Source organism: Triplophysa rosa, linkage group LG20 (assembly GCF_024868665.1).
Source record: "Triplophysa rosa linkage group LG20, Trosa_1v2, whole genome shotgun sequence".
NCBI lineage: Eukaryota > Metazoa > Chordata > Actinopteri > Cypriniformes > Nemacheilidae > Triplophysa > Triplophysa rosa.
Genome location: NC_079909.1, coordinates 21,433,243 through 21,445,805, shown reverse-complemented (window position 1 = coordinate 21,445,805; position 12,563 = coordinate 21,433,243). Strand labels below are relative to the sequence as shown.

Below are 12,563 nucleotides of genomic sequence, written 5' to 3'. Positions count from 1 at the left end.
GAGGAGCTAAACCATGTAAGGCTTTATAGGTAATAAGCAAGATTTTAAAGTTAACGCGATGCTTTATAGGTAACCAGTGCAAGGTTGACAGAACCGGGCTAATATGTTCATACTTTTTGTTTGTTTTTTTATATCCACGTAGATAGTGCTAACGATGCATTAGCAGTGGCGTTTACAGAGCTATTACACTCTTTTGGAGTAACACAACACATCAATGGACCCACTCATCGATTTAATCATACACTAGACTTGATTATATCTCACGGAGCCGATCTAACCAATATAGATATTATACCTCAAAGCGACGATGTCACCGATCACTATCTTATAACATGTACACTGCAGAAATCAGCCGTTTAACTCGTTATCGAAAGGGTAGAACAATTACCTCGACTACTAAAGATAGTTTGGCAAAGAGTTTGCCAGATCTGACTCCTTTAATAACCATACCAATAAATACAGAATCGCTCGATGACATGACCAGAAAAGTGTGCACTATTTTTTCTAATACATTAAGAGCTGTCGCACCTATGAAGTCAAAAAAGATTAATGAGAAAAACGTAGCACCATCGTACAATAGCACCACTCGCGCCCTTAAAAGAGAAACACGTAAACTGGAGTGCAAATGGAAACAAACCGTTATAAAAAGGCACTAAAAGCAGCAAAGGCTGAGCACCTCCACAACCTCATAGAAACTAACAAAAACAATGCAAGGTTTTTATGTAGTACAGTTGCTTAATTAACAAATAAACAGACATCACCTGACCTGGTTATTCCGCCGCACCTTGGTAGCAATGAATTCATGAATTTGTTTACAGAGAAAATTGAAAACATACGAGACAAAATAGTAAAAACTCAACCTTCAAGTCTGTCCTATCGCCCCAAAAGAAAGGCTACAGTGTTTTTCATCTATAAAGCAGGAAGATTTAATTAAACTTATTGCAACATCTAAACCTACAACTTGCTTATTAGACCCCATACCAACTAAATTATTAAAAGTGTTATTACCCGTTGCAATTGAGCCCATTTATAACATTATCAACTCGTCAATTAATCTATGCCATGTCCCAGGAACCTTTAACCCCTTAGCATTCCTGTAAAATTAACCTAAAACGCCTAAAAAAGGCATGCCCAAAGTAAACTGTATTCTGTTCTTTAACCCTTTGGAGTACATGTATGGTTTGTGCATCTTTTGAAAGGAGACACTTTGAGGTTTGTTCATTAACAGTCAGTATCACTGCAAGTCTTACTGGTATTGAGTAATAGAACTTTGAACACATTGAAAAGGGAAAAAAACATATTCCGCCTAAAAAATTTTTGTTAAAAAAATGCCTGCAGATGACTACAACTGAGTGTCATGGCTCTGCTTCATTTAGTCATGTTTTTCTTGGTCCTGTAGCAGAGCCATGACAAAGTCTTTGGTTATGTGTGGAGAGAAACATATTATTGTCCTTTTGACAATAATATGCGTTCTCTCCAGTGTCTCGTCATTGGCCCCGCTCCTCTCGTTTCCTTGTTATCTTTCCCTGAGTGTTTGATTACCCACACCTGCCCCGTGTCGTTATCCCTCGTTTGTCTTCCCTATAAATGCCCTCATGTTTCTTTGTCCTGTGCTCGTGTATTGCATGTGTACGTGCGGTCTATGTGTTGTTGTACCCTGGCTACCTGTCTCTCCCAAGTTCGTGTTCCTGTTTGGATTGTCCCGTCAAGTCTTAGTAAGTGTTTGAATTTAGTTATGTCAAGTGTTGTTTCTAGTTTAGTGTTTAGTAAGTTTTCATCCCTGTTTACCCTTATTATTATCTTGTCTTGTTTACACCCCCTCGTGGGTTTTTGTTTTGTGTTTTTTGTATAAATAAAGTCTGTTGTTAACCCCTTCACTGCCGCTGCCTGCATCTGGGTTCTTCTTCTCCACGCTACCAATCGTGACAGAATACACGAGCCAGTTCAGAACCCAGCGGGCGGCATGGAGTCGGACGAGGCGTACAGGAGCCGCCAGGCTCACGTCCTGTTCGGCTTCCGCCAGAGGGGGACGCCATGGACTTCCTGTCCACCGCACGCTACTCAGGGTTCACCGAGGCAGAGTTGAAAGTAATATTCAACTGCTGCCTCGATGAACCCTTCGAGCCAGCTGAGATGCGCCGGTTGAGACACCTGGGCTTCGCAGACCAGGTCGAACTCGCGATGAATCGTGAGGAGCCCAGGGGAGTGTCCATGGCGGAGCCTCTCACGGGGCTGGCGGCTATCCCCGAGGACGGTCCCTTGCGGATCGGGCTTGTGGGCATCACCACACCGTCCTCTTCACCGCCAGCGAGCCTCGGCGGGAAGCGGGGGAGACGTGAGTCCTGGGGCTCCACGTCTGAGGAGTCCCAGCCGGAGCCAGCCTCACCCTTTGCCTCTTTCCTTCAGCCGACCTCCAGGCGGGTGGCTCGGCTGAAGAGAAAGAGGCAGCGGCGGGCAGCGTGGACTTCCCTCCCTGCCGGAGCAGCAGCCGGCATCCCAGCAGGTGCAACAGCCGGTGTCCAGCCCGGCATCCAGTACGGTAATCCAGTCGGCATCCAGCCGGCATCCGATCCGGTGCAGCCGGCATCCAGTCCGGTGCAGCAGGGATCCAGTCCGGTGCAGCCGGGATCCAGTCCGGTGCAGCCGGCGTCCAGTCCGGTGCAGCCGGCGTCCAGTCTGGTGTCCAGTCTTTTGTCCAGTCTTGTGTCCAGTCTTGTGTCCAGTCCGGTGTCCAGCCTGATGTCCAGTCTTGTGTCCAGTCTTGTGTCCAGTCCGGTGCAGCCGGTATCCAGTCCGGTGCAGCCGGCGATCCAGCCGGCGATCCAGCCGGCATCCAGCCCTGTCCAGCCGGCCTTCCAGCCGGCGTCCAGCCCTGTTCAGCCGGCCTTCCAGCCGGCGTCAAACCCTGTCCAGCCGGCCTTCCAGCCGGCATCAAGCCGTGTCCAGCCGGCCTTCCAGCCGGCGTCAAGCCCTGTCCAGCCGGCCTTCCAGTCGGCGTCAAGCCCTGTCCAGCCTGCCTTCCAGCCGGCGTCAAGCCCTGTCCAACCGGCCTTCCAGCCAGCGTCAAGCCCTGTCCAGCCGGCCTTCCAGCCGGCATCAAGCCCTTTCCAGCTGGCCTTCCAGCCGGCGTCAAACCCTTTCCAGCCGGCCTTCCAGCCGGCACCCAGCCCTTTCCAGCCGACTTTCCAGCCAGTCCCTGGGAGACCCCCAGCATTCGTAGAGGTTTTGTAGAGGTTTCAGAAAGTTTCTTTCGAACATGAAAGTCTGTTTCGTAACAACTTTTCTTAGTACCTTAATTGTATAATTCTCCGGAAAAGCACGCCCAAGCATCAACTCGCAAATCCAGAAGAAAGAGCACACCCACGCTTCAACCAAGTAGAGCGGGAGGAGCATGCGCACGTCAACCAGCTGGAGCAAGAGAGAGAGAGCACTGCGTTCGCGAAGTTAAGCTGTTTATTTGTTCACTGAATTTCGGTGAGGAATGTTACATAAACGGAGGTTCCCTTTCTGTCGGTCTCTCGACGTTGTGTCGAGCCGACAGATGGCGTTCGTCCCTGAGAACCAATCGCTTCCGACTTCTTAGAAACGGCCAATGAATTTGGCGAATGAACTTTGCATGCCGGACTCTGCCCCCAGATATCCGGGTATAAAAGGGAGACGGCGTGCCTCATTCATTCACCTTTTGTTCTTCGGGGCCTTCGCTCATGATCAACAGACTTCGCTACAAACAGCAACTATAAGACTGCCGGTTCTACGACGTGGTGCAGCGGACTGTCCCTTCCTGCGGCGACTTCCCCTGGGCGTCTCGGCGGTTCCAGAAGTGTTCGAGTTTTTTCTCTAAAAGAGCAAATTTCTCCAGCGTGGCATGTCCCGCTGTTCTCGTGGGTGCAACACACTCATCGAGGAGGGGGATGGACATGATGTCTGCTTCCAGTACGCTGGGGCAGATGTTGTGGATACATCCTGCCTGCACTGCGGGCAGTTGACGATTCAGACGTTGCGTCACGGGTGGCTGTGTTCCCACGGGACTCAGCCACCACCTCGTCTGCTTCCCGTTCCGTGACGGCAGGACTACGGCCCTGCCGCCCGCTACGGCGAGCAGCGAGGGTGATATGAGGATTACTGTGAGCGGTAATCCATCAGCCACTGGCTCGCGGACCGTTCGCACCTTGTCTCGCTCGTCTGACCGTTCCCCATGAGACGGTCCCACCGTCTTGTTCCTCAACCACGTATCGGAAATGGTACGTGATGATGAGATGTCTGTTGCAGCATCGGAGGGTGACTTACTGGCATCAGACTCCGACAATTCCTTGAAGCTCCCTCCCTCGGGGGGTTGAGCTGAGGAAGAAGCGGACGTCGAAATGTCAGATGCTTTCCCGGGCTGCCGGCATTGGGATGCGGTGCACCGCAATGCCTCTCCCAACGATCGCGGCTGGATACACGGTACCTCGGGCTTGAGAGCGGCTCCAAGCCGCACTCGCCCCCAGTGCCGTGTTCCCCCGGAAGTGCATGAGGAACCTAGTACGACCTGGAACGCTCCCCTTCGGCGCGTACACGTCAACTAGTTCCATCGCCTTTTCTTCCCTCAATGGTGGGGCAGCTAGAGGATATGTCGATGTGCCCCAGGGGCTCGACCTAGACTCCCGTCCAAAGCACGTAGGCTTTTCAGCATCTGAGGTGTCGAGAGCTTACTCTGCTGCGGGCCAAGCTGTCCCCTCTCTCCACACTATGGCCATCCTGCAGGTCCATCAAGCCAATGCGCAGAGAGAGCTCCACGAGGGTAAGACCGACCCAGCGCTTATGCAGGAACTCCGCGCCGTCACCAACCTCACTCTACGGGCGACCAAGGTGACCGCGCGGGCCCTGGGTCAGGCGATGTCCACACTTGTGGTCCAGGAGAGACACCTCTGGCTGAACCTTGCACACCTAAAGCAGCCGCATCAGCAGCCGCGGCAGAAGCCAATGCGGCCCTCATGGGAAGACCCCAGGGAGATCGAGAATACCTTCGGGCCCGACCCCAGCCATTCCATTGCTGGTTGGTCGATCCGGGACGGTTCCTGCCCCGTTCCAACAGCCCACTTCTAAGAGTTTTCTCTCTGTCTGGGCCTTTATCACAGGCGCTCTCACCCTCTACACGATGGTGTTCGGCAACTCGACGTTGCGGCACGGCGAGACCTAATGTCGAGGATAATCAGCAGCCTAAGCACTCTCATTCGATGGTGTGTTGTGCTACATCGTTGTCTGGGTATTATCACAGCCGCTCTCACCCTCTACACGACGGTGTTCGGCAACTCGACGTTGCGGCAAGACCCAATGTCGAGGATAATCATCAGCCTAAGCACTCTCATTCGATGGTGCGTTGTGCTACATCATCGCCAGGCAGGTAAAACTGCAGAGCCAATCTCCTCTCCGGGGGCCCCCCACGTACGTACTGTATGTACATGACATTAAACAGCAAGTGCTGCGGTTTCCAAAGTAACCTGTAGAGGTTAGTTTCGTTTAGATCGAAGATGATTCCTGTGTGTGTGTCACACGCTAAACACACAAATGCTGATTCACAAATCATTCTGTCCTGGGATGATTGTGGGCTCATTAACACACACACATTAACACTCTAAATGCTCAGACACTAACTGAGTGATAATGTGATCATTTGACAGACAGACGTGTTAATTTATGATAAGTTATCAACAGAAAAGAACAACCCCTGAACTCAGAGAGAGAGAATACTGCATTGTTTGTTGTTATTGTGAGTACTTGTTGTATGTAAAATGCTTTGGCAACATTGTTAGTAGTACACACAATCATGCCAATAAAGATCCTTGAAAACGAAAATAAAAGAACAGAGAAACGTTTGTGTAAAGAAAGAAATACTGTATAAAACATCACACTTAAGTGTTGTCTCACTTTAAGAGATAGTTCACCCAAAAATGAATGAATGACTCACCCACAGTGCACTGTGTTTTTCTGTTTTTCTTATTTTCTCCTGTAAAGCTGCTTTGGAACAATGCACATTGTGAAAAGCGCTATATAAATAAAATTGAACTGAATTGAATTGAATGACAGAATTTTTAGGTGAATTGTGCCTTTAAGGCAGGGGTCTTCAACTACTTTTCTTCGAGGGCAAGGGCCTGGTTGCATAAAGCACCTTAAGTGTGACACTTAAAGGCGGGGTGTCCGATTTCTCTTAGCCGTTGTTGATGTTCAAATCACGAAAACAAACCCACCCCTACCCCCATCTGTCGCTTTCGTCAGCGCTCGGCTCGGCTAATGTCCGTCCTGTGCACTGTACACCTTAAGTGTACACTGTACACCAATTTATGGTTCTGCGTAGGACCTACGCCGTAACCTACTCCTAAACCTAACCTCTCCAAAAATGTAACAATGCGTCAACTCAACGCGGACCCTACGCGGACCGCAAGCGCTGTGATTGGTCGGTTTGGCAGCATTGTACTTCCTTCTACGCATTTCTGGCGTCTTCTTCCGGCAGGTACAGAGTCCACAAAAGAACAACATGGCGAGCATCGACATCGACCAAGTACTGAGCGTCTGATTGAAGGGGTTCGTAAATGCAGGCATCTGTATGACTCCTCTTCAGCGGACTATAAAGACTGTCAGATGGCGGCGAATTCTTGGAGAGAGATTTCCTCTAACTTCGGTTTGGAAGAGTGTCAGCAAAAGACATGAAGAACTTCGCACTTTATAAACACTGTGCACGATCTTTTGCACTTTATTGGCTTTATAGTTTTATTTTTTGTTTTACGTTTTATTCTTACTAGTTTTTTTTAAGTTTTATATTTGTTTTAATATTGCATTGTATACTCATCTATACATAGTTTGCACTTTTACATATTCTGTTCTTTGACTCTTTTGCAAATAAAGAACAAAATTGTGACACTTCCAGATCTTGGTTGCATTTCATTTCATTTTTAACTAAACAATTAATAGGGTGAGTTGTCCATGACCAAATATGATTGTGGCAGAAGGGGCGTGGTTTAGTGAAGTCTGCAGCGGGAGAGAGAGTGGGGAGACGAGCGGGGATTGAGTGTGGCGGACGAAAATCACAAACACCTGTGTCTCATTCCAGCAAGTGGCGTGGGGAAGCATAAAAGCCACTGAGGCAGAGCCGATCGGGGAGAGAGATCGGGACTACTGCTGGTAGACGCGGACGAGGAGAGTGAGCGGCAACCCGGAAGCGAGACGGAAAGGACTGAGTTTACGAGTCTGAAAGAGGACAGTTAAGATTAGCGCGAGAAGCGCAAGTGTTTATTTTGTGTTTGAGAATAAAAAGGCTTACTTGCCAGCAGTAGTCGTCCCTGATTCCAGCCTCTTCCTTCCTACTCTGTGTTATTCGTGTTACAATGATATTCTATCAGGGTATCATTTCAATACACAGTTTTGACATCTATGTATGTGCTCTGCGGAGTACACCCCTTTGAAAAGTATACTTTTTTCAACAATATCTAAATGAACACACATAAAAATCCAAAATGTGGACAAGACTAAGTTTAATATAACGTCTGTTTAACTTCTAACATGAAAGTAAGGTTAATAATATAACGGATTATACATTTTTCTGTTTCGATCAGCTCCAACTCCATTAAGATGCATTAAGATGCGATCAGCCTCCATTGTCATTTGTATACACTAGCATACACACAAAACATCGGCGAAGAAGAGCAAACCCGTGAAAACACAAAGGGCCAACTAGCGTTTCGGCGGTGTAATTGCAGTACGACGCATACTCTCAACGCAGGACTCAACTCAACTCAACTCAACTTTATTTATATAGCGCTTTTTACAATTTTCATTGTTACAAAGCAGCTGTACATGAGACATAAGCATTGACTATATGCAAAACAATTAAAGTTGTACCTGCAAAAACAAGAAAAAGGTGAAAACAAAGACAGACATACAGACCCACATACAGAACACTCCACACACACAATACGCACACGTAGTAACACACATACACACACACACAAACGCGCACACACGTACACAGACAAGTACGCATACACACAAAGACACGCACACACAGTGAGAGCACACATTTAAGATAAAGGAGAGAGAAGCACAGGTCAAATATAACAGACTATAAATTCCTATATGCAATATTAATTAAGTAAAACTTTAAAATTCTAAATTCTAAAGCAGCCCCCCCGGCCAGGCAGATGCAAAACAGTATGCAAACGGTGGCGAGGAACCCAAAACTCTAATCGAGAAAAAAAACCTCAGGGGAACCCAGGCCCAACAAGGGGATTCCAGTTCCCCTCTGGCAAAAGCTGCTGCCTCTGCACAAGCTCCAGAGAGCTTGCACAACAAGGCTAAATAAAATAAATAAATTTAATAATAAGGTAAATTATAGTTTAAGATTATCATTAATAATCTAATAGCATTTGAAATTTTGTGGTGAGGACGAGTCAGGTGACCGCGTCCTTCTTTATCCAGCTCCATCATCTCAGCTCTTGTCAGGTCGCCACTTCCCATTCTCCGCTCTACCATCAGGTCAGGCCATGAACTGCATCCTGCTCGCTGTGATAACCTTGGAACAATGAGACAAGACTGGCTGAGAGTAGAGTACTGTTCTGCACTCTTTGATGCAACAAGTACATCAGTTGTGTTTTTGGTTCCGGTTGATCTAACTAGAGCAGCCTAAACCCTCAGATGATTTATATTATGGAAGTTTAGTGTATGCAAGATTAAAAAGATGCGTCTTTAGTCTAGATTTAAACTGACAGAGTGTGTCTGCCTCCCGGACAGTGCAGGGAAGACTATTCCAAAGTTTAGGCGCTAGATAGGAGAAGGATCTACCACCTGCACTTGATTTTGAAATTCTAGGTATTACCAACTGACAGGACGCCTGAGAGCGTAATGCATGTGAAGGAATGTAATACAAAAGGATTTCACTCAAGTACTGAGGAGCTACACCATGTAGGGCTTTCTTTATAGGTAATAAGCAAGATTTTAAAGTTAACGCGATGCTTTATAGGTAACCAGTGCAAGGTTGACAGAACCGGGCTAATATGTTCATACTTTTTTGTACGTGTAAGAACTCGAGCTGCCGCGTTTTGGACCAGTTGGAGTTTTTGTAATAAGCCTGCAGGGCAACCACCTAACAGTGCATTACAGTAATCTAATCTTGATGTCATGAATGCATGAATTAACTTCTCTGCATCTGACATTGACAGCATATGACGTAGTTTAGATATATTCTTAAAATGGAAAAACGCAATTTTACAGATGTTGGCGACGTGGCTCTCATATGACAGATTGCTATCGAATAGAACGCCAAGATTCTTTGCTGACGACGAGAGTTTTATGGAACATCCGTCAATAGTTAAGCAGTATTCTTGGTTGTTACTTATAGCAGTTTTCGGTCCAATAAGTAGCACTTCTGTTTTGTCCGAGTTCAGTAATAAAAAGTTGTTACTCATCCAGTTTTTTATATCGACTATGCATTCCATTATTCGATGGAACTTTTGTGTTTCATGAGGCTTCGAGGAAATATAAAGTTGAGTATCATCAGCATAACAGCGAAAGCTAACTCCGTGTTGCTTTATTATATCTCCTAGAGGTAGCATGTATAATGTGAAGAGCAGAGGCCCTAAGACTGAGCCCTGTGGTACACCGTACTGGACTTGCGATTTGCGTGACACCTCATTGTTTATTGCTACAAATTGAAAACGGTCAGATAAATAAGATTGAAACCATTTCAAAGCTATTCCTTTAATGCCGACGTAATTTTCGAGTCTATGTAGGAGTGTGCTGTGGTCAATGGTGTCGAATGCAGCACTAAGGTCTAGCAGCACCAATAACGAGATACAACCTTGGTCAGACGCCAATAGCAGATCATTTGTAACTCTGATCAAAGCAGTCTCTGCTTTGTACTGTGACATGCTCTGAATCCAGACTGGAATTCTTCATTGATGTCATTCCTTTGGAGGAAGGAGCATAATTGAGTTGAAACTACTTTTTCCAGAACTTTAGATATGAAAGGTAGATTCAATATAGGCCTGTAGTTCCCTAGTTCTCTAGGGTCGAGTTGGGTTTTTTTGACAAGGGGCCTTATAACAGCCACCTTATATGCTTTAGGCACATGTCCTAATGTCAGAGATGAGTTAATAATACCAAGAATAGGATCTATAATTTCTGGGAGCATTTCTTTCAGTTGATTTGTAGGTATAGGGTATAGCATGCATGTTGTTGATTTAGATGGACCATAATGGACCATAAATGTTCACGACGGCGTCGTCTACGTACGTAGGCTATGCCGTAGGTTACGGCGTAGGTCCTATGCAGAACCATAAATTAGCCATTACTGCTGATTGGCTACAAGGTTGTTTTGGTACTTGGCCCGACTCAGTTGTCTAAAGCGTCATTCGGAAATCGGCTACCCCGCCTTTAAGGGGTGATTTCCCTTTACCAAAGACAATAGGAGAATAACTTAAGTAAAACTTAAGGTATATTTAAGAGCACACTTAAGGGAAATTTACACTTAAGGTGCTTTATGCAACCGGTCACAGATTCCAAAAGTATAAATAGGATGCGGGCCAGTTTTTTACCATATCCTCATTTCTTCTTTTATTTTCTATTTCTATAATTTATTGCATTTTGTTCCTTTTATACTGTTTTTGTTGCTGTTACTTATAGGCCATGATTAAAACATGCACACAAATATTGCATCCAGTATTTGTGCCTTTTCATGATATTAAATTAAAAGGGATATTGTCTTTTTATTTGTATTTTATATTCCTTAATGCGTTACTTTACCCAAAAATTGCTACTAATTTACTCACCCACAGTCCTCCAGTACATCGAGATGTGGGTGGCATTGTTTTTTCAAGAAGATATTTGGTTGAATTAATTAAAGTTAAATCAATAAAAGTAAAAAACGCAAATACATTCAACACACAAGTAATCCCTGCCCCTTGTGACGTTAAACTGGCGACTTATAAAGCGAATCAATTGATCTGTGCAAAAAACTGAATGCTATTATCGCATCTTTGGGTGAATTCGAATCGCATTCATGTGGCCCACGCACTTATAGGGCAGATCCTTTGTAGTGCGAGTTCTGGAGGGAGATGAACAGCGGTTTTTCGTCAATTTAGCCATTTAAATCATACATATTGAATGCAGTAATAAAAGTTTTTCCCTTATCTGAGACAACAGTTCACGTGGTGTACCCTTCCTGCAGTTACTTTCAAGGGCGCAAGACGCGTTTTGGAACGCCACCTATCACGTGCAACGACTGCCTGTGGATGTGGAATCAAATTGCTCGTCAATATATTGTTATGGGCCAGGGAATTACTTTTGTATTGAATGAAGCAGCGTTTTGGACTTGTTGTGGCGTCTCAGGGCGTGCATTTCTTTAAGCGCACCATTCTCAAAATCTCTCCACTTATTTGAAATGTTAAGGTGGGCCAGGACAAGATGATTGGCGGGCTGCATTTGGCTCTCGGGCCACCAGGTGGCTAGCCCTGCTTTAAGGTAAAATCTGCATGAAAAACCTGCCACATTTCCCCCAATTGAGGAAATCACAACGCATTCTGGGATTAAATCTGCAAGCACATAAATTCAAGTCGGAGAGCAACAGAACTCTTATAGTCTTCATGTCTGGAGCATGTCTGACAAGGTAAGCACTAGTTCTTTCTATTGTGTAAATCTCTGAGCGAGTCTGACCTGAATATGCTTCTGAGAATCAAGATGGACGATGGTAAGTAATGAAGAAGTCTTTTAAAACGGCCCTTCATTTGGCCACTAATGACTTCTAAATATAACCACATTCCCTCACACGCTTCTCTACGCTCTTCACTTCTTTATTTAATAGAAAGCCGTCTGCTAGATCACTCTCCATCACTGCAAACCAACATCACCGATTCAGATTCAGTCTGTCTGAGGGCACAAATGTAGCTGAGAGAGGAGATACAGTACACAACAAGCAGACACTGTAAATGTGTCTGAGGTGTGCGTGTGTGTGAGAGGTGTAAAGTGGTGTGTTTGTGTTATATATGAGCTACAGATTTCACAAAAACAGCCCAGTACACACACTGGATAACATATGAATCAAGCCATAAAAGAACATTTCCAAAACTGTCCCTTAGTGATTCATATTTTTGTCTTTATAACAACAGTGATGGAAAAATAATCTAATCTAACTAATAAATATTAATAATGCTTCTAACCCTAAACTAATAATATTACTGGATATGAAAATATGTAAATGTGTGGCCAATTTCAAACCTTGTATGTAATTTTACGTCAATTGAAACTCAGAGAATCTATCCAAAGAAATATAATACATTGATCTCTCCCATTCTGGAACATTCTGAAAAGCAGAGGGGCTAAATCCATGACACAAATTCAATAAGAATAATCATTTGTTTTCATTAGGCAAGCGGACACAGCAGAACAACAGCAAGTCCTAAAGAGAAGCCATTTCTATAAGTGATGCATATGAATGAGCACATGCTGGCTCTTTCATAAAGCGTGAAACTACAAACACCATCCGCTAGAGTTTCACATGTTTTGCTCAAACACAGTTTTTTTTTAAAAAGCTAGAC

The 12,563-nt window shown here is 45.3% G+C and overlaps 1 protein-coding gene across 5 annotated transcripts in view; it reads right to left on the bottom strand.

Annotated features, from left to right (window-relative positions):
- The window catches only part of il1rapl1b (interleukin 1 receptor accessory protein-like 1b), a 164,022-nt gene that overhangs the window by 67,933 nt on the left and 83,526 nt on the right, over positions 1-12,563 (bottom strand). The window lies entirely within an intron of this gene.